At 35.5% G+C, this 23,745-nt stretch overlaps 1 protein-coding gene across 10 annotated transcripts in view; it reads right to left on the reverse strand.

Annotated features, from left to right (window-relative positions):
- Positions 1-23,745, reverse strand: part of DGKH (diacylglycerol kinase eta) — a 239,208-nt gene that overhangs the window by 96,887 nt on the left and 118,576 nt on the right. Inside the window, exon 1 of one of the 10 annotated variants that reach the window (XM_016425027.2) lies at positions 2,026-2,614. The exons of the other annotated variants lie outside the window; for them this stretch is intronic. The gene's annotated coding sequence lies outside the window, so the exon portion shown is untranslated. Of the gene's footprint in view, positions 1-2,025; positions 2,615-23,745 lie in introns of those variants that run through there. 10 annotated transcript variants of the gene reach the window in all.

The following is a 23,745-nucleotide window of genomic DNA, read 5'->3' on the forward strand; positions in this document are numbered from 1 at the left end:
ATTCAGAGTAAGAGAAGAGAGGAATTTAATTCAAGAAACCAGTAGATCAACTAGCATTTATTAAGCTCTTACTTTGTGCCGGGGGCACTGTATTAAGCAATAGAAGGCATGGATTTTACCAGCAAAATGGTCATCAATTCACAAATTTCAAAAATTAAGATAATTACAATAAGCTAGCCTTCTAGAGATTGTTATAAAAAGAAAACTAATAAGTGAGTAATTATATAGAAAAGACTTGGCATTTGCTAGCCAGGCACTTTGAGAATTCTTAGAAGATCCTAGCTCTGATTAATACCAAGTCAAGTTGGCAAAGCCAAAGTATATGACTGTAGGGAACTCTCCATCTGCAAGGAGTTCAAAGAACTAAAAATATTCAAGACAGATGATTATCTAACTTACCTTTGTTGTTCTCCAGTGAAGGAGAACCTTTGAAGGCCAGTGAAAATTCAAAGGCTTAACAACTCTTACTGTATCTTATTTCTAACATAAATTTTTCCCTATATCTGACTATGTAAGGCTCATTGAGCCTCTGAACTGTTGCAAATCAGCTTACTAATTTTACTTTGTAATCAATAGGAAAACATTTGTTAATAATAACAGCTAGCATTTATGTAATATTTTACGGTTTTCAAAATTCTTTGCAAATTTTAGCATCACCACAACCCAGGGAGATTGGAACTATTATTATTATTCCTACTTTACAGATGAGGAAACAGATGAAGAAACTGAGGTGGTCACAGATTAAATTATTTGACCAAGTTCACATACCTAGAATGTGTCTGAGGCCAGATTTAATAATATAATAACCAGCATTTACATAGTGGTTATATAAATTGCAATTATTATCTCAATTGATCCTCAAAACAATCCTGGGAGGTAGGTGCTATTCTTCCCTTCTATAATTTGCAGATTTATTTTGAAGTCTTCCCTTTTGAATAATAGGAATATTTTCCCTAAAATTTAGGAAATGTTGGTTCTATCCTAGGAAAATAGTAGAATAAGCATTCTTGATCACTAAGATGCTATATCTTTCCTCTGCTCTCCCAGGCATGACAGAACCATCTTAGGGAAAATCATAATTCATCTAGCCCAATACACTACCTAAAGCATGGCATCCCATCTAGAACATCCATAATGAATATCCAGATAGCATTCATTTAAGACCTCCCATTTTGAGGCAACACACTGATTAATGTCTTTTGGGGTGGCTTTATTATCTTCTCCTTAGGGTGAAAAATCTGCTTTCCTGTAGCCCTCCTGGACCAAGCTGAGAACTCAAATCTCTCTTTCTATAGAGCCAACCTATACTGAAAAATGTAGAGATGAGAAAAGGTTAATTCGTTGCTTTATAATGGAGTCTAGTTAGTCACTAAGTTGCACTAGACTAAAAGACTGGAATTTGTGCTAAGAAGGACTTTTGAGCTCATTCTCAACTTCTATCCAATACAAGAATCTCCTTTAGGATATGCTGGCAAGTTAGACTTAAATATCTCCAGTGATAGGTAATTAACTGCCTGCTGAGGCAACATCCCATTCTACAGTGGAAAAGCTATAAAACTGATAGGGAAGTCAATTCTTTTTTTTAAAGTTGATTCTTATATGAGCTAAAAAAAAAAAGCTGTCTTTTCTTCAAATAGCAACTTTCAGTCCTCATTCTGTTCCCTGGAATCACACAAAATAAGTCAACCCGACCTTAATATATTTGAAGATAGCTACCACATTACCACAAGTCTTTTCTCTCCCAATTTATTTAACATATCACCATATGAAATGATTTCAAGTCTTCTATCTACCCTGGGTCATTTTCTTTTGGACATACTCCAGTTTGTCAATGCTTCTCCTAAAGCATTTGTTGAATTAAATTAAATTGAATGCCAAGTTGTACTCTAGCCAATGCAAAAGAAAATGATGGCATTGCTTTCCTTATTGTTGTTTTCAATTTAACAAGCATATATTAAGCATTTACTATGTGCCAGGCATTATACTAAACACCATAAAAACAAAGACAAAAATGTGATTCCTTACCTTCAAAAAGGTTACATTCTACTGGAAGATCCAACATATTCAAAGATAAACACAAGAGTGACAGAAAAGAAATACATATTGCTAGAGCATTAACGACTATGGGAATCAGGTAAGACCTCTTGTAGGAGGTAGCATTTGAGATGAGCCTTGATCAAAACTAAGGGCTCCAAAGGGTAAAGATCAGATGGGAGAGTGTTCCAGAAATGGTGGACAGCTTGTACGAAAGCATGGAAGGAGATGAAATGTCATGAATAGGAAATAGCAAGTAGGTGGGTTTGGCTGTAACACAGTGTCTGAAGGGGAACAATGTGTAATCCGTTTGGAAACAGAAGAGAACCTGATTGTGAAAAGGCATTAAATGCCTAAAAGAAGAGTTTGTATTTATCTTAGAGGCAGTGGGAAGTCACTAACGCTTCTCCAGCAGAGAAGCAACCTAGCACTGTTTTAGGAATGCAAATTTGGCAACTGTATGGAGGATGGGATTAGAAAGAGAGAGAGGCGGACTGCAACCAGAACAATTAGGAGACTATTATAATAATCTAGGGGAGAGGTGATGAGTGAAGAACTGACGAGGTTGTGGTATAAATGGCCAATCCTTCAAGTAAGGCTTTTCATTAACAATATACATCTTAACATTGTCACTGAATTCTGCTGGCTAGGTAATCCATTACCTAACTACAATGTGGCTAGGGGGTACAAGGATCATAGGACAGGGAGGAGAGAGAGCTACTAGTCAGCCCAGGGGCTGGGATATGAAGCCTAGGTCATTCTGCTTGGCAAATAACCAAGTTCTGTCCAAGACTGCCTTAAAAATATCTAAAGAATGCATAATTTTCAGAAGTCTATTTGGAACTATTTTGGCTCCTGCTCACTGTTCACTGGCAGTTATGGCTAATGGTCCTATTTGGCTATAGGTGATGATCTCTTGAAAGCCGTTCTGTCCTTTTTTTTAGCTGATTGGCATTTTCCTGATTGGTGAGTCATTGGGGCTGAATCATAGCTAGCTGATCTATGGCAGGCTTTATGTAATGAAGACTAGGAAATCCAACCCTCTTAGTATCACAAAGCAGACCTTCAAAATAAAAGAGAAAGCATATCAATTAGCAGATAAGGATTGGGATTGCAATTTAGTGTTGTATCTAAGCAACACATAAACTAAGGCTTTCTGTATGTTGAACTTTTAATACAATACCTCCTAGTTACAATTTGTTGTTGCACAGTTGTTTCACATCCAACTCTTTTTAATGCCATTTGGGGTTTTCTTGGCAAAGATACTTGCTATAATTGGCCATTTCCTTCTGTAGTTCATTTTACAGATGAAGATACTGAGGCAAAGAGGGTTAAGTGACTAGCCCTGGGTCACAGGGTTAGTTAGTGGCTGAGACCAGATTTGGACTCAGAAAGATGTCTTCCTGACTCCAGGCCCAACACTATCCACTAAGCCACTCAGCTACCCCTCTAAGTACTTACACTTACAATCTAAATGACAGAGAAAACATATTAAGAAATCATGAAAGTAAAACAAAATATATTTTGAATGTTGAAAAAGACATCAAATCTAAAATGATAGCAGTCATGATGGAAGTAATCAGTTAACTGGTAAAATAAAAGCATTTATTTGTGCTTACTAAAGCTCAAATACTATCTGTTAAACTGTGGATGAAATGCAGTTGCAAAAGCAAAGCTTTTGCTAAGAAGAAACTACTTTCCATTTTCACAAAGATTTGTAAGGAAGAAAGTATGATGAAATGTGGGGTTAATTGACAGTGAAATCCTTGGAAAGTTAATGAAAACAAACACTTGCTGGATAGTTGGTTATCCTCTACTCCATTCTTGGAATCTACTCAAACTTGGCAACTAGCTTGGAGACCTACATTCAATATCTCCTTTGGAGGTCCTGGAATTCAGTGTTGGAAATCCTATTTTAGCAGGTAACATGCCTGCAAATCACATATTGTGTTTAATGGCAATGTACTATATGCCAAGAAAAGCATGGAACTGTTCTTTTACAAGGCAACAGAACACACTGGGATTAAACAAAGTCAGAATTAAGTCATCACAATTTAAGACAGAATACAATTTTCTGAGGCTTTGGTACTCCTACAAGTCTAAAGATACATTATAATTATATTATTTTAATAATACATTGAGATTGGTAAGTCATTCATCAGTATTCATAAAACTTTCAATTAGCTTCCTTATACCATAATCTTCCTTATTACAATCAACTAATATTTATAACAAAGCAGTTTTTCCTTAAAATAACCCAATATCAACTATGGCCATGATTAAAAATACCTTCAATTAATTTAATGATAATAGAATAAAGAAATTCAGCATATAATTATACTGCTGTTGGAGGGTGTCTAAATTTCTAGCATCTTTTGGACTATAACATGTACATAAGTAAATGCAAAATCAATGCAAAGTAATTGAGTTTCAATGTACCATCCCAGACTGGTTCTATATTAGTTTTGTTTACACACACTATATACCTGTCCTACTTGCTTGTTCCCATGTCTAATATTTCATCTCCACCTCTCCACTGTTGTATATAGGTTGTCCCTAATGCTTGGAATACACTCTCTCTTCATCTCTGTCTCAGATTAAGTGCCATCTTTGGCATGAGATTCTTCCAGATTCATTAAGTAACTAATAGTCCCTCATGCCCCCAGAAATTATTTGGCATATGGTTTGCATGGATTTACCCTTTGACTCATTTGTCACCCACTATTGCTTTTGGACTTTAAAATTCTCCATCATTCCTCTGTGCCAGGTACTACTAGCTGTTCAGTTTCCATTTGTGTGTTGCTTTCTCCCATTAGACTGTAAGCCATTTGAGGGAAGGATTGTCTCTGTCTTTATTTGTATTTGAATTCTCAGTACTTAGCATAGTGCCTGGAACATGGTAGGCATATAATATTTAATGATCTGACCAACTGACTTAGCAATACCACTACTAGGTCTTTACTCCAAAGAGATCAAAGAAAGCCAAAGGCCTTATATGTACAAAAATGTTTATAGCACTTCTTTTATGGTGATAAGGAACTGGAAACTACAGGGTTCCAATGGAGGGGGAATGACTGAACAAAACTAGTTTATAAGAAACTATAAAAGGAAAGTTTCAGAGGAAACTGCGCCCAGACTTGTATGAATTGATAGAATGAAATGAACAGAACCAGGAAAACAATTTATACAGTTATAACACTGTATAAACAAATAACTCTGAAATACATATGAATTTTGGTCAATATAATTTATAATATATCATCATATAGAGTTTGGTTTATCCTTAAATATTATACTGGTTATGGAGTATATGGAAATTTACATTCTATTTCAGTATTAATTACAATCAATAGGATCACAGAGAACTGATCAATTATTTATGTAAGTTGTCAGAGTCTTCCATTGTAATTTAGTATTAGACAAGCATTAGTAAATGAAAACTTTAAGAATATCACTATTATAGTTAATATTTTCAGTTTGTACTAAATAGATTGAAAAAATGTATTAGCATCATTCTCTTGGCCCAGATTCTTTTGCTTTAATAACAACAAATTATTGTGTTTATGTTGGTCACCACAAAGTTGAAATATATTCCCCAAACTGTATTTTACATTACATTTGGATAGCAAGTGAGAGGATAGAAATTTTTTTAAATTATTGAAGAGCCCAAAATAATGTGAAAAGCATACCATATATATCACTTTTAAGTTCCAAAATAGAATGTCTTGAATTCCAAGGATATTCCAAATGACCTTATAGTAAGTTTATGAGACAAATATGGAGTGTGACACAAAGTTAACAAAAATTTGAGCATGATAAGCTTAGATTCAGAAAAAAGATAACATTAAAATTAATAAAGCAAACAAAATTATTAAGCACAGAAGAAAAATGAATAAAAAAATCAGGAAATATAACTTACTCTCTGACCATGCTATCAAGTAAAAGAAGAAAGATTAATTGGACAGATAATAAAAATGTCAACATCTACATAATTTTCCACAATAGTTCTTCACATAATTAAAACTACATCTAGAAGAATTATTGCCAGGGGGTAGCTAGGTAGCTCAGAGGATTGAGAGCCAGGCCTAGAGACAAGAGGTCCTAGGTTCAAATCTGACCTCAGACACTTCCCAGCTGTGTGACCCTGGGCAAGTCACTTGACCCCCATTGCCTAACCCCGACCACTCTTCTGCCTTGGAGCCAATACACAGTTTGACCAAATAAAATAATGTTTTAAAAACTAAAAAAAAAAAAAAGAATTATTGCCTAGGTTTTTAGCCTTTTGTAAAATACATTATTTTGTTATTTAATCACATCCAACTTTTTCTGACCCAATTTGGAGTTTTTAGCAAAGATAATGTTTTTTTCATTTTTCTTCTCCAATTCATTTTACATATGAGGAAACTGAGGAAAATAGGGTTAATTGATTTGCCCAGGGTCACACAGCTAGTAAGTAAATGTCTGCAGCTGAATTTGAACTCAGAAGATGATTCTTCCTGACTTCAGGTTCAACATCCTATATACTATGCCACCTTGCTGCCTTGAATTATTTGTATATGTATTTTTCCCCTAAGAGATTATAAATAATAATATCTCATTTTTTCATTCATTCAGCCATCAAGGAATCATTAAGAATGTACTTTGTGAAGATAAAAGAGTAAAGGCTGAGACTCACCTGATCTCTCCAAAATTTCCTTCCAAATAATGTTAAAGTAATACCTCAAAAGAAATTTTGGAGCAGCAGAATTAACAAAAAGAATGGGATGAAACAATTTTCCTGCCCAAGAAAACATAGAACATTCACAGGAAAGATCTGTCTCACTGGGGTAAGAGTGTAGCACAGTTCAGCACAGGCCACACTAGTATCAGGCCTTAGGGGCCAGTACATGTGGTCTCTGTTGCATTGCTCATACATGGTTCCAGGCCCCAGTCCCAGTGAGGGGAAGAGTACTAGTAGAAACAAGGAACCTGGTGACAATTCCAGGGAAGAAAATAGTGCTTTTGGTCACTCACAGACTAGAGCAAACAGACTGGGAAAACAAGGACCACAACTCTTTAGATCTCCTTAGATTATACCACCTGGGAAGAACTAAAAACTTATATACCTCCAGAACTAACTCTCAACACAACATGAAAAAAAAAAAAACTCAAGCTTAGGGCAGTGTCCCTTCCACCCTGGGAACTGAACTCAACTTTAACATGAAATTTAAAGTCAAGAAGTAGGCTGGGACATGAGCAAACAAACACAAAAATCTGCCGTAGAAAGTTACTATAGTGACAGAGAAAATAAAAATACAAAGTAAAAAACAAAATTTAAAAAGCTACATGCAAAGCATCAAAGAAAAACATGAATTGGACTTAGGACCTAGAAGAATTCAAAAAAGATAAAAAATCTAATAAGAGGGGTAGAAAAAAAAAGGAAAGAAAGTGATGCAAGAAAATCATAGGGAAAAAGTCAACAGCTTGAAAAGGAGTAACAAAAACAAGAATAGGTCAATTAATAAAAGAGGCACAAAAATCCAATGAAGAAAATAACTTTTTAAAAAGGAAGAATTAGTCAAATGGAAAAAGATATATACAAAAAATGTGCTGAAGAAAAAGACTTCTGAAAAGGAAGAATCAGTCATATGAGAAATGGTGTACAAATTCACTGAGGAAAAGAATTCTTTATTAAGTAGAATTGACCAAATGCAAAAGGAGGTACAAAAGGTCACTCAAGCAATTCATGTCTTAAAAATTAGAATTGAGTAAGTGGAAACTAATGACTCCATGAGACATCAAAAAATAGAAGAAAATGTGAGATATATCTTGGGAAAAACAACTGACATGGAAAATAAATCAGAGATAGAAAATTTAATAATTATTGAACTACCTTAAAGCCATGATCAAAAAAAAAGGTCTTAGACATCAGCTTTCAACAAATCACCAAGGAAAACTGCCCTGACATTTTAGAATCAGAGGACAAAAGAGAAATTGAAAAAAAATCTGCCAATCACCTCCCAAAAGAGATTATAGTCAAATTAAAGAACTCCCAAGTCAAGTAGAAAGTATTGTAAGCAACCAAAAAGAAACAGTTCAAATGCTGTGGAGTCACAGTCAGGATAACACAAGGCTTAGCAGCTTCTACATTAAAGAAAAAAAGAGCAATGAATATGATATTTCAGAGGGCAAAGGAAGTAGGACTTAAACCGAGAATAACTTAATTCAGTAAAACTGAGCATAATCTTTCAGAGGGGAAAATGGATATTCACTGACATAGAGGACTTTAAAATATTCCTGATGAAAAGACCAGAGCTGGATGAAAAGTTTGACTCTCAAATATAAGACTCAGGAGAAGCATAAAAAGGTAAAAGGGAGAGAGAAATCAAAAGACATTCAATAAAGTTAAACTGTGTACATCCCTGTAACATCAAAGAATTATGTTATTATTAGGGCAATTAGAAGGAGTATACATAGACAGAATGTGATGATGTGAGTTGAATATGATAGATGATATAAAAATTAAATTAAGGCAGAAGAAAGAAGAATGCATTGGGAGGAGGGAGAAGGGAAAAATAGAATGGGGTAAGTTATTGCACATAAAAGAGGCATGAGTAAAACCATATTAGTGGGAGACTTGAACCAACCACTATCAAATTTAGATAAATCAAACCAACAAATAAACAAGAAAGAGGTAAAAGAGGTGAATGAAATCTTAGAAAAATTAGAGTTAATCGACATATGGGGAAAAATAAATAGGGACAAAAAGGAATACACCTTCTTTTCAGCACCACATGGTACATTCACAAAAATAGATCATACACTAGGTCACAGAAACATGGCACTCAAATGCAGAAAAGCAGAAATAATAAATGCAGCTTTTTCAGATCACAAGGCAATAAAAATATTGATCAGTAAGGGTACATGGAGAGCCAAATCAAAAATTAATTGGAAATTAAATAATATGATACTCCAAAATCGGTTAGTTAGAGAAGAAATCATAGAAACAATAATTTTGTTGAGGAAAATGACAACGGTGAGACATCCTTTCAAACCTTATGGGATGCAGCCAAGGCAGTACTTAGAAGAAAATTCATATCCCCGAGTGCATATATTAACAAATTAGGGAGGACAGAGATCAAGGAATTGGAAATGCAAATCAAAAAACTTGAGAACGAACAAATTAAAAACCCCAAGAAGAAAACCAAACTAGAGATCTAGAGATCCTAAAAATTAAGGGAGAAATTAATAAAATCGAAAGTGACAGAACTATTGAGCTAATAAATAAGACTAGAAGCTGGTACTTTGAAAAAACAGACAAAATAGACAAAGTACTGGTCAATCTAATTAAAAAAAGGAAAGAAGAAAGGCAAATTAACAGCATCAAGGATGAAAAGGGGGATCTCACCTCCAATGAAGAGGAAATTAAGGCAATCATTAAAAACTACTTTGCCCATTTGGAACTATTCCCAAAGGGCGACAAAAGAATATCTACCCTTTGATCCAGCCATAGCACTGCTGGGTCTGTACCCCAAAGAGATAATGGACAAAAAGGCTTGTACAAAAATATTCATAGCTGCACTCTTTGTGGTGGCCAAAAACTGGAAAACGAGGGGATGCCCATCAATTGGGGAATGGCTAAGCAAATTGTGGTATATGTTGGTGATGGAATACTATTGTGCTAAAAGGAATAATAAAGTGGAGGAATTCCATGGAGACTGGAACAACCTCCAAGAAGTGATGCAGAGCGAGAGGAGCAGAATCAGGAGAACATTATACACAGAGACTAATACACTGTGGTATAATCGAACGTAATGGACTTCTCCATTAGTGGCGGTGTAATGTCCCTGAACAATTTGCAGGGATCTAGGAGAAAAAAACACTATTCATAAGCAAAGGATAAACTATGGGAGTGGAAACACCGAGGAAAAGCAACTGCCTGAATACAGCGGTTGAGGGGACATGACAGAGGAGAGACTCTAAATGAACACTCTAATGCAAATATCATCAACATAGCAATGGGTTCAAATCAAGAAAACATGTAATGCCCAGTGGATTTACGCGTCGGCTATGGGGGGTGGGGGGGTGGGAGGGAGGAAAAGAAAATGATCTATGTCTTTAATGAATAATGCTTGGAAATGATCAAATAAAATATAATTAAAAAAAAACTACTTTGCCCAACTATATGGCAATAAATATACCAACCTAGGTGATATGGATGAATATTTACAAAAATATAAATTGCCTAGACTAACAGAAGAAGAAATAGATTTCTTAAATAATCCCATATCAGAAAAAGAAATCCAACAGGCCATCAAAGAACTTCCTAAGAAAAAATCCCCAGGGCCTGATGGATTCACCAGTGAATTCCATCAAACATTCAGAGAACAGTTAATTCCAATACTATACAAATTATTTGACATAATAAGCAAAGAGGGAGTTCTACCAAACTCCTTTTATGACACAAACATGGTACTAATTTCAAAGCTAGGCAGGCCAAAAACAGAGAAAGAAAATTATAAACCAATCTCCCTAATGAATATAGATGCAAAAATCTTAAATAGGATACTAGCAAAAAGACTCCAGCAAGTGATCAAAAGGGTCATCCACCATGATCAAGTAGGATTTATACCAGGGATGCAGGGCTGGTTCAATATTAGGAAAACTATCCACATAATTGACCACATCAACAAGCAAACCAACAAGAACCACATGATTATCTCAAAAGATGCAGAAAAAGCCTTTGATAAAATACAACACCCATTCCTACTAAAAACACTAGAAAGCATAGGATAGAAGGGTCGTTCCTAAAAATAATAAACACTATATATCTAAAAACATCAACTAATATCATCTGCAATGGGGATAAACTAAATCCATTCCCATTAAGATCAGGAGTGAAACAAGGATGCCCATTATCACCTCTATTATTTGACATTGTACTAGAAACCCTAGCAGTATCAATTAGAGAAGAAAAAGAAATTGAAGGCATCAAAATAGGCAAGGAGGAGACCAAATTATCGCTCTTTGCAGATGACATGATGGTCTAGAATCCTAGAGATTCAACCAAAAAGCTAATAGAAAAAATCAACAACTTTAGCAAAGTTGCAGGATACAAAATAAACCCATATAAGTCATCAGCATTTCTATATAATTCCAACACAGCTCAGCAGCAAAAACTAGAAAGAGAAATCCCATTCAAAATTACCTTAGACAAAATAAAATACTTAGGAATCTATCTCCCGAGACAAACACAGGAACTATATGAACACAACTACAAAACACTTTCCACACAACTAAAACTAGACTTGAACAATTGGAAGAACATTAACTGCTCATGGGTAGGACGAGCCAATATAATAAAAATGACCATCCTACCCAAACTCATCTATCTATTTAGTGCCATACCCATGGAACTTCCAAAAATGTTTTTTACTGATTTAGAAAAAACCATAACAAAGTTCATTTGGAAGAACAAAAGATTAAGGATATCCAGGGAAATAATGAAAAAAATACAAAGGAAGGGGGCCTTGCAGTCCCAGATCTCAGACTATATTATAAAGCAGTGGTCACCAAAACAATTTGGTACTGGCTAAGAGACAGAAAGGAGGATCAGTGGAATAGACTGGGGGCAAGCGACCTCAGCAAGACAGTATATGACAAACCCAAAGATCCCAGCTTTTGAGACAAAAATCCACTATTTCATAAAAACTGCTGGGAAAATTGGAGGACAGTGTGGGAAAGATTAGGTTTAGATCAACACCTCACAACCTACACCAAGATATGGGTGAATGGGTGAATGACTTGAACATAAAGAAGGAAACTATAAGAAAATTAGGCGAACACAGGATAGCATACATGTCAGACCTTTGGGAAGGGAAAGACTTCAAAACCAAGCAAGACTTAGAAAGAGTTACAAAATGCAAAATAAATAATCTGGAATACATCAAATTAAAAAGTTTTTGTACAAACAAAAAGCAAATGAGTTGATCATATATGAACACAAGTCATTCCCCAATTAATAAATGGTCAAAGGATATAAACAGGCAGTTCTCGAACAAAGTATTTGAAGCCCTGTATAGTCATTGCAAAAAATTCTCTAAATCACTATTAATTTGAGAAATGAAAATTAAAACAATTCAGAGGTACCCCATACCTATCAAATTGTCTATTATAACAGAAAAGGAAAATGATAAAAATTGGAGGGGGTATGGTAAACCTGAATGCATGGTGGGGGGAGTTGTGAACTGAGTCATTCTGGAGATCAATTTAGTGTTTGGCCCAAAGGGCTATAAAATGGTACATACCCTGTAAAAATGAAGATTTGAACCCCGGACTTCGATCCCCAAAAGTCCTTGCTCTAGTTCCCAGGATGCCCTCTAATCTCACTGAGATTTTCACCTGGGCAAGATCAAAATTTCTATTTAACTGGCTGTAAAAGCCTACTGAGCTCTCTTCCTACTTCCACTTCCAAGCAGACAGGTCTCTCATGATGTAAGTGAAATTGAATGGGCCTTTCGGCCCTCCTAGGCACGTGCTTTCTTATTTTTGTATTTTCTTTAATTCTTAATCTTAAATAAACCTCTAAAAAATATAATACTTCTAGCAGAGAAACTAATTTTTACCTGCTACAGTTTGGCGTAACCACTTCGGGAAAACGAAATACCCTCAATCTTCTGATCAGTCTTTAATAGCTAGTGCCTAGTTTGTTTTTTTAAGCCACGTTTCTCTGGCCGAGGTTTTTTACCCTCACAAAGCTGTTGCTGACTCAGCTCATTCCAGCCATTACATAGCTCACAGGTTCCCAGCTCCCAGCCCTGCCTTCTTGCATTCCTGCCTCCACTCCAGACCTGTTTGCTGTTTGCTGCTCACCTGGCCCCAGCCCCAGCTTGTTCTGCCTGCCTGTTTCCCCAGACCCCAGCTGCACCGACTCCTGGTCTTTCTCTCATTCACCTGATCCCCACACCTCTGGCCTCCGACCCAGATGGCTCATCACCCAGGCTGCTGGTAGCGGACCCAATTTCTTCAGGATCAAAAACCAGCTGGTAAAAAACTGGGGTAATTTTCCCTTAGGCTAAGATTAGCCTCCACGTGGACTGGGGGCAGGGGATCACAGGAGGGGAGAAAGAAAGGGAAAGAAGGAAAAGACTTTTCCAAACAGGAAGTTCATTACAAGCGTGGCATATTTCAAGAATATCTTTTGAATGCACTGGTCCTTTTATTTATCTCACTTGAGATTCAGGAGAGAAATTCATCACCCTACAACTCTGCCATTTGTTGAGATTCCAAAAACTCACTATGTGAGGGCAGCTGGGTGGCTCAGTGGACTGAGAGCCAGGCCTGGGTTGGAATCTGGCCTCAGACACTTGCTGGAAGTATGGCCCTGAGCGGGTCGATTAAACCCCATTGCCTAGCCCATACCAATCTTCTGTCTTCTGACAATAGGCATCTAAATGGATGAAAACCCAAGGAACTTTAAAGAGACAGGAGGGTTATATTTTTAAGGCATTTCAGACTCCAATATTTTATAAAAACCTCTGTATTCTATTGCATTTTACTGATTGTTTTGTTTATGGTGTAACTTTGTGATTTTAAATTCATATATTACTGCATTCAATATTATTCTGTTATACTGTTCATTTTAATGTACTGAGTTTTAACTACTGTTATATTCTGTTGCTTTTCCCCTCTGACCATACTGAATGAACGAACATGGAGTAAGCCCATATTAAAACAGCTTTTATATTTTTGACTTTGTAAATTGTCACAAAGAGGATAGATGGACTCCATCAGAACATTGCTACAATTGTATAACAACCTTTGGAAAATTTAATGTGCTAAATATCTCAATTGATTTTAAGGGTTCTTTAGACATGATTTTTAGAATTTAGCTTAACAATCTCTGGTCATTTTTGCCTGACCCTACCACGAGGTAAGGCCCATTTTAACAGCTAAAGTGAAATACAATTATAACCCCCAACCTTCCTGCATTTCTAAAAATGTGAATGGAAGTTGGGCAGTTAATCTCAGGGCATTTGTACCCCTAAAAAGCCTCCAAAAAAGGAGCATCTCTCATTTATACTCTTCAGCTCATTTTACTTCCACCAGAATGATCTCTAGATTTCTTGATGTTCTAAACCCAAAATGAGTTTTACTTTGTTTAAAAATGTATTTGCCATTTGAAATTTGAAAGATTTTCTATGTTTGTAAAAAATTGTGACAAATATCCATCAGTTCATAGGCTTTTAAAAAATGCCATACAGCAACTTATGTGAAATATGATAGTCTCTTTGTTTGCTATTGTAATTAATTGGGCTATTGAGAATTTCGGGGATATTGATAACTACACATTTGTACTACTGTCCAATTCCTTTGCTCATACTTACAGTAGATCATGGCCAGGTATGAAGAGGAAATGGATCTCATTTTTGGTGAGAAAGCCTTGCATCCTATATTTTCTTAGCTGACATGGTGTGTCAATGATTATAAGCTACATTTTTGAATTTTAAAAGTTTTTATTATATTTTTCTTGCATGTTCAATATACTATTTCATTTTTATATTTTTTCTCTCCTTTTATATTTGAAGCACATGTCACCAGCATTAAGATTTTCTTTAACTTTTTTGATTTTGCAGTAATATAAGTTTAAAATAATTTGCTAATGCATGCCCCAAAAGCTTGAGACTATAAAAATGATGTCACTAATTGTTTAAAAAAAATGTATGGGACTTTACTTTATTCTGTCTGATTCCAGGACAAGATATTCACAAAAGAGCCATTGCACAGGGCCAAAGATAAACCAATCCAGGATGGATTGATGCACTTCCAAGCCAATACAAAGGACTTGAACCTAGTATGAAGACTCAGGGTTGCGATGTTTAACATTTGTTAAGACATAGGCCTTCCTTGTGTCCACACTCACTCTGAAAATATAGACGAGTATCCCCAAAACTTAGCTCCTACCTGGCTCCTATAATCTGGTTCCTTTTCTATCTTTCATAGTGTACAAAGTTTCTGTAGTCCCAGCTACTGACTGGGTAAATGCATCATCACTTAGATCATTTTAATTGGGCCCTGATTCAAGGACCTGTTATAGATTTATTTTTCCTTTACTTAGAATTTTTACACATAAGACTTTGATAGTCTATATTTTCATCCAGAAATTTTCTTTTTTATTTGGATTTTTCTGATGTCCTTTTAATATCTCTTGCCAATTGATTCATATACCTCATACCTCAGCCATGCATCCCTAAGTGATCCTGTATTTTTCAATCACCCTTTCAAAGGGGAAATGTAAAAAATATTATTATTTTAAATTGCAAAGTTTAAATTCATTTTAAGAAGAATTTTAGGTAAAGAAAGATGATACCTCTCTGAATGCAGAAACTGAACTGTTTGGAGAAGACACCATGAAGATGCCTCCAGACCACAAGCTGCACAAGAAGATCAAAATGAACTTTGGGTGTGGTTGATTGAATATTTATTTATTTGTATCTATACTTTCATGCCAAAGGGAACTGCCCCCTAACTGGCTTTTTGTCAATGTGTCTAGCAATTATTGGTTTTGTTCTTTTTTTCACTTATCCTCAAATTATTGTAATCTTTAGGTTGATTATGTTTTCATGATCCTTTGGGAAAAACCTTTTTTCCAGAGGATCATATGAGGAAATGTAAAAATGAAGATTTGAACCCCGGACTTCAATCCCCAGAAGTCTTTGCTCTAGTTCCCAGGATGCCCTCTAATCTCACTGAGATTTTCACCTGGTCGAAAATTTCTATTTAACTGACTGTAAAACCTACTGAGTTCTCTTCCTACTTCCGCTGCCAAGCAGATGGGTCTCTCATGATGTAAGTGAAATTGAATGGGCCTTTCGGCCCTCCTAGGCACGTGCTTTCTTATTTTTGTATTTTCTTTCATTCTTAATCTTAAATAAGCCTCTAAAAAATATAATACTTCTAGCAGAGAAACTAATTTTTACCTGCTACAATCCCTTGACCCAACAAAACCATAAGTAGGTTTGTATCCCAAAGAGATAACAAAAAACAAAGAGGGGAAGGATCTATAGGTACTAAAATATTTAAAGCAGCTTTTTTTTAGTGGGGCAAAGATTTGGCAAGTGAGAGGATACCCATCACCTGGGGAAATGGCTTCGTAAGTGATAGTATATGATTGTAATGGGATATAATTATTCTATAAGAAATGACAAGGAGGAGGAGCTCAGAAAAACCTAGACTTACATGAACTAAAGCAAAGTGAAATAAGCAGACACAGGAGAGCATTGTACAATGACAGGAACACTTTACAATGAACAACTGTGAATAACAGCTATGCTCAGCAATATAATGATCCAAACTTATTCCAAGGGACTCATAATAAAAAAAAAATTATCTACTTCCAGAGAAACAGAACTGAATCTGAATCCAAACCAAAGAAAATTTTTTTCATTTTCTTAATTGAATCCAAACCAAAGAAAACTTTTTTCCTTTTCTTAATTTTTTTCTATTTGAGTTTTCTTCCACAAAAGGATTAATATGGGAAAATGTTTTACATTATTTCATCTGTAAAAGCTATATGAGATTGCTTGTACTTTTGTACTACCAAGATCAGCAATGTATTATCAGCAACATACATTTTGACACATGTTTTTGGCAATTTTTTATACATTGTGTCGTGCGCTATACTTTAATTTTTCATGTGTATGCCTTCTTATTTCTAAATTATAAAAATTTTAAGGATACCAATTAGCAAAGTACAGTATAGTCTGTGTTCTGGATTAATGAAGAATTGGGATCAAATCTAGGTAGTATAGTGGATAGAGGTCTGGAATCAGCAAGATTCAGCTTCCTAAGTTCAAATCAAGCTTCAGACAACCTGTTTCCAGTTATTTTGTCATAAAGAAACAAAACTTCCATTAACATTTTCATATTTACACAGCAAAATATGGTCCTGGTAATACATATTCACTGAGAATAAGATAGCTAAATTGATCCAATTAAATGCTGATAGGAACACAGAGAAACAGGTCTAATATTACATTGCTAAAGCAGCTGTGAATTTTTTCTTTTTTAGAAAACAAGATGGAAATATACATTAAGGGCTATAAAGCTATTTATGCTCATTGACCTAGAGATCTAAATACTAGGGTTGGGCCCTAAGGGCATTATTGGGACAGTAAAAAGCTGTGTTTGTATCTTTTTAAGGGGCTTTGATACTATGTCAAATGTTTCTTTTATCCCTACAGCACTAAATCCAATGTAGCTATTAGGCATATGATAGCTATTTGGTTACTTTTGACTCCAGGAACTAGAACATTAAACTTTTTGTAGAAAACAATGAGAAAAATATGGGGGTGGGGGGAGGTGGTTCAAGTTAAGAGAAAGCATTCATATGTTCTTCAAAAGTGACGCTGAAGGCTCAGTGGATTGAGAGCCAGGCCTGGAGATGGGAGGTCCTAGGTTCAAATCTGACCTCAGACACTTCCCCGCTGTGTGACCCTGGGCAAGTCACTTGACCCCTATTGCCTAGCCCTTACCACTCTTCTGCCTTGACTCCAAGACGGAAGGTAAGGGTTTAAAAAAAAAAGTGACGCTGAAGCTCCCTCAAAAAAATACATTTAATGGACTTTTTAAAAAGTTCAACAAAATCTTGTAAAAATGTTTATTCTGTAAATTGTCATGATAAATGTAGCTACATGTAATAAAAACCTCTTTCCTATTTTCCATGTCAGCATTAAGTAAGGTAAAGTAAGGTAGAAAGATTTCTCACTTTCAATACTGCCAAGAAGACTTGGTGAAGCAGGTGAAATAAAAAAGCAAACAATAATCAGTATCATCACCTCTGTACAATTTCTTGATTCATGGTCTTTGGGAGAAGAGACTTTTATATAAAAAAAATAACTCATGTCTCATGATCTATGAGCTCCCCTATTGTACATGCAAAAGTCCCTTTAACATTATTCCTATTATTTTCTCTTTTACTCTATTTTATGATGAAAAAAAAATGGCTTTTTCTCCAAAGCCAATCCTATACTTGTAACCCTGACCCCATTCCCTCTTTTTTCTTCCTGAGATTGCCCCCAAATCATTCCCTCTCAATCGTCAATCTCTCAATATACTGGCTTATTTTCTTATACCTGCAAATATGCACAGACCTCCTCCATTCCTTAAAACAAAAGAAAACAAAAAATCTTCATTGGCTCTACTTTCCCCGCAAGCTAAATGTCAAAGTAATTCTCTTCTTTACATAGCCAAACTTTTAGAAAAAAATCCATCTGTATCTTATCCACTTCCTCCACTTCTATTCTCACATCCTTGCAGTCTGGATTCTGATCTCATTGCTCAACTGAAACTTCTCTCCAAAGTTGCAATGATCTTTTAATTGTCAAAACTGATGGTCTTTTCTTAATCCACACCTTTAATTTTTCTTTTTTTAACCTTAAGAAAATATTTGGGCAAAGAGAGAGCAGGAAGGAATTCAGGGGAGCCAAGAAAGACGGTGACCATAAGATTCTGTGTTACACTGGTGAGGATCAGACAGGCAAAGGAGAGCTGGAATAGATGTTAGAGGTCATTTCCTCTAAATTGCTCATCTTACAGATGAGGAAAAATAAGTTTAGAAAGTCTTACAGGGTAAAGGATTGCACTGCAAAATGGCATAACTAGTTAGATAAAAAGCTAAAAGAGGTGTCGTTTTTAAATACTCTGACTAGGCTCTCAAGCCACACCTATTTTGAATATCAGAAGGCATCTACATCAGAAGGTCCATTATACAACTAGCTTCACTCAATAAGCATAACCAGTTGTCAATCATGTAACCAAGCCAAAGAATGAAACTCTGTCTTCCAGCTACATGTCCCACTCCCATATTCCCTAATTCTCTTGTCCATTAAACAACAAAATCATATCTCAACAGAGAGAATCATTAAAACCTACAAGACTGAGTACCCATGATATAATATCCAGTGAGATTAGTGCTGTTAATTTAAGTCCAGAGAAAGTCTTAGGATGAACAACACTGGTTTATTAGCTTTGGTTACTTTACCAATTAACAGGAGAAAAATTACCTCAGATGCTGGTCTTTAGTATCTTGAATCTATTGCTGGTACTTTTTTTTTAGATGAACAGACTTCATTCATTGTCCAGAGGAAAGCATTTCTCCTCCTCTTATTCCCCCTCCAAACCACCTCTCCATCATCCTATAGGAAAATAAGAACTCACAACCACTGATCTCAACTAGTGCTGATGTGATTAAAGCAATTAAACATAAAAATCTAAATGATCAATAGATACAATCCTGTTAAAAGATTAGTATGTTAGCCCCAAAGAATTTCAAATTGTTGGTATGAATGGAATGGATATATTTAAGCAGAAAGGTTGTAGCCGAGGTGTTATCCTTGACTAGAGTCTTCTCTTACCTCTCATAACCAAACTGTTGCCAAATCCTGTCATTTGCTAAATATATTTCTCATATATTCCTTTTTTTTTCTTCTGATACTGTCATCACTTTGATACAGATTCAGGCCATTATTATCTCATATCTAGACTATTTTAATAGCCTGCTGGTCGTCTTTATACTTCAAGTCATTCCCCATTACCATTCATCCACCATTCAGCTGTCAAATTTACCTTTCTAAAGCACAGAACTTACCATGGCACTGCCCATCTCCCATTCAATAAACTCCAGTAACTTCCTATCACCTCCAGGATCAAATGTAAAATTCTGTTTAGTATTCAAAGTCCTTTAAAATGGCCCTCTCCTACCTTTCCAGTCTCTTTAAGCAGTACTCATGCCACATATTTTGTAATTCAGTGGCGTTGACCACCTTGCTATTCCCATAAGACATTCTATCTCCCAACTCCAGGCATTTTCACTGACTGCTCCACTCCGATATCTTAAATGTTCTCCCTCATGAGCTGTGACACCTGGATTCCTTGGTTTCCTTCAAGTCCTAGCTGAAATCCTACCTTCTCTAGGAAATCTTTTCCAATCCCCTTTAATTTTATGGCAGTCACTTCCCAGAAGCACAAGAAGAAAATTGGTGAACAAGTTAAACTGCAGGTTAGTACTTTTTAAAAAAGATTTATTTACTTGTTTGTTACATTAAAATTCCCAGGTATCTCCCAGCATTCCTCCCCTACCTGTGCTAGAGAAGGAATCATTTAATAAAAAGATATAAATATATCTATATGTATATATGTCTCTCTTCTTTCACACATGCATATATATGAATTATGTTTTGCTTCTTTCTATTTATCAGTTCTTTCTCCGGAGGTAGATATACACAAGTTATTCTTTAAGCAATATATCTGCTACTGCATATAATGTTCATTTGGTTCTGTTCATTTCACTCTTCATAATTTCATGTTGGTCTTTTCATGTTTTTCTAAAACTAACCTGTTCGTTATTTCTAATGGTGAAGTAGTATTCCATCACAATCATATGCCACAACTTATAAGCATCCTCTTAATTTCCAGTTCTTTGCCACCATAAAGAGAGATACTATGAATATTTTAGAACACATAGGGGTTGTTGTTGTTGTTTTTATCTTGAACACCTTAATAAACCTAATAGTGGTATTTCTGGGTTAAAAAGTATATACAATTTTACTTTGGGCATAATTCTAGGCTGCTTTCCAAATGGTTGGATTAGTTCACTGTTCTAATATACAACTGTGTATTAGTGTCTCCATTTTTCCATATCCCCTCCAACATTTGTCATTTTACCCTTTTTTCATTTTAGGCAATCTGATAAGAGTGTGATGATATCTTAGAGTTGCTTTGATTTATTGTTCTCTAATCTATAATGATCTAAAGCATTTTTTCATATGGCTATAATTGCTTTAATTTCTTCATCCAAAAACTGCCTGTATCTTTGACCATTTATCAGTTAGGGAATGGTTCATATTCTTATAAATGTGTCAAAGTTCTTTATAAATTTTAGATCTGAGACCTCTATCTGAGAAATCGTCTATTTTTTTTTAGTTTCTTCTGATGGACATGGTCATTACAATAAATTTCATGGGAGCCAGGTCAGAGGTTAAAGGGTGTCCATGAATGATCATATTGCTTGGTGTTTGCATTTCCCAGATACTCTGGGTTGCCTAGCATTGATTGAAGAAACTGCCATATCTTGGACATGAATCTACATTTTCTGGTCCTGAGGAATCTGCACAAAGTAATCTCAATAGTAGAGAAATGGTGTACCATCTAAGGATCTTACATTTTTAGATTTAAAATTCTAACCCAGTTCTAAGTAGTCCTTTCTAGTTGCATTCTGGAAATTTTCCCAACCATGAGGGCTTTTAAGTAGCTTAGCGGTGCTTGTCCTTGTAATATTAAAAGCAAAGAGTAGCACAACCACTTTCTTCTTTGGATTTGAAAGTTGATAAGCTCTCTGGTTCCATTAGTATGATTACATTATGGGTGAGACATGTTTTTGAAAACTGGTCTGAGAACCTAACCAATATTTATAACATTGTTATGGAGGGATGTGTACCAAGTTCTAGTCTGGGATTTGTAAGTAAACTTTTATTTATTTGTTTGTTTATTTGTTTATTTTTAAACCCTTACCTTCTACCTTAGAATCAATACTGTTTATTGGTTCTAAGGCAGAAGAATGGTAAGGGCTAGGCAATGGGGGTCAAGTGACTTGCCCAGGATCATATAGCTGGGAAGTGTCTGAGGCCAGATGTGAACCTAGGACCTCCCATCTCTGAGCCTGACTCTCAATCCACTGAGTACCCAGTTGCCCGCTTTAAGTGAGCTTTTAGATTAAAATGTTGAGGACTGACTCTATATGAAGAGACTAACTTAAAATAACTCCATAGCTTTAGGGTTTGCAAGTCACCTAACATGTCATTTCATTTAATAAAACTATCTTGTGATGTAGGTGTTATTTTTTTATTTATTTAAAATATTTTTCCATGGTTAAATGATTCATGTTCTTTCCCTCTCCTCTTCCCTCCCCCTCCCTGAGCTGACAAGCAATTCCACTGGATTATACATGTATCTGATGTAGGTGTTATTATTATTGTTGTTGTTGAGTCAAGTTGAACCCTTCATGAATGACTCCATTGACTTTTCTTGAAAAAGATTTTGGAGTGGTTTGTCATTTCCTTCTCCAGTGGTTCCAGTGAATGCTTTTGCTATTATTAGGTGGATTTGTTATCCTCATTTTAAAGATGAGGAATCTAAGCCTGAGAAAAAGTTAACTCACTTTTCCAAGGCTATAACATATCTAATGCAGAATTAGAATCAGGTCTTCCTGCATCAAGTCTAATACAACTCACACACACACATACATACATATATGCATGCACAGGTAGAGACAGAGATAGATTTAGAGAGAGACATAGACATAGAGACAAAGACAGAGATGCAGAGAGAAAGACAGAGAAGAGAGACAGACAAACGTGGAAACGTTATTTCAAGGTCATCCTTTCCAGCGTCCTGAGTTTACACTTATCAAGAGAAAAGAATTGACTTGCCCAAAGTTATATAGAAAGATTCAGGATATGAAGCCTGGTAGACTTTTTGGCTAATCCCTCAAAAACAATATACACTAACTTCTAATAATTAAACCATTTGTAAGTATAATAGTTCATGTGAAGATATTTCATTTTGTTTTCAGTTCAATTCAAAAAAATACTGTTTTGGGGGATTGGGGATTTATCTCATTCTTAAACATATGCAGACTGGTTGGCAAAGAAGGCCATAAGAGTTGCTGAAGTAAACAGAAATGTGAGATGAGGAGGAGGCTATAGCAAGGTTCACCTATCCACAGTTATTTTGAGACCCCATTAGCCTGAAATCCCTCACCATTAGTCATCCCTTGGGGAGGCAGTATGATGGATGACGTGAAACAGACTACTGGACTTCAAGTCAGAACACCTGATTTGAACATTGGTCCTGTCTCATACTGCTTGTTTAACCTTAGGCAAGATGTTTAAAGCCTCTCACTTATGTAATGAAGGGGCTGGACCAGATAATCCAGAAGGTTCCTTCCAAATACCTTTAGTGTAGTTACTCAGTCATCAAAAACAGAATGAGATTAGGAGTTTAAGACAGTCTTTTGGGAGAGAAAAAGGAAGTTATTTATGGGATCTTGACAAATCTACAAAAAGAGGGCTTGGGCTAGCTGATCTCTAAGGTCCTTTCTGAGCTCCAAACTCAGAGTCCATGGAATGAAATTTTAATTTTACAGGCAAATATGTTGATAAACCTAGTATCTATTCATTAAATTTATCAGATACAATTTAAACTTAACATATTTATTCATATATTGATATTAACATATGTTATATAATATAGTCTATGTAACATAATGTATATTAATATATCATTAAATTAATTAAATATGCCAATTTTTCCTCTTTTTCCTCTTCTGTATGAGCTTGAGAGTTGGCCTTTCATTAAAATAAAGTAACAGGGCTACAATAAGCAAGACAAGAAGAATTGCACTAAGCACAATCACAACTGCTATATGTGCTGTATATCTTTTCCTTATCTCACTGTAGCAAAATTTACAGGAAGAGGTTGTTTTTGCTTTGTATCCCCAATGTCTATCACAGTGCCTGATACATGCTTTAATATTAAAGGTGCTCTCTGAGTGTTCACTGAATAAATGCTTGTTGAATGAATTATTAGCATCATTCAGGGTTTTCTTAATACAACGAAGGACAAAGCATGATGGATCTTGAGAAAGAATAGTGATCATTGGATGTTCATGAGTTG

Source organism: Monodelphis domestica, chromosome 8 (genome assembly GCF_027887165.1).
Source record: "Monodelphis domestica isolate mMonDom1 chromosome 8, mMonDom1.pri, whole genome shotgun sequence".
Taxonomy (NCBI): domain Eukaryota; kingdom Metazoa; phylum Chordata; class Mammalia; order Didelphimorphia; family Didelphidae; genus Monodelphis; species Monodelphis domestica.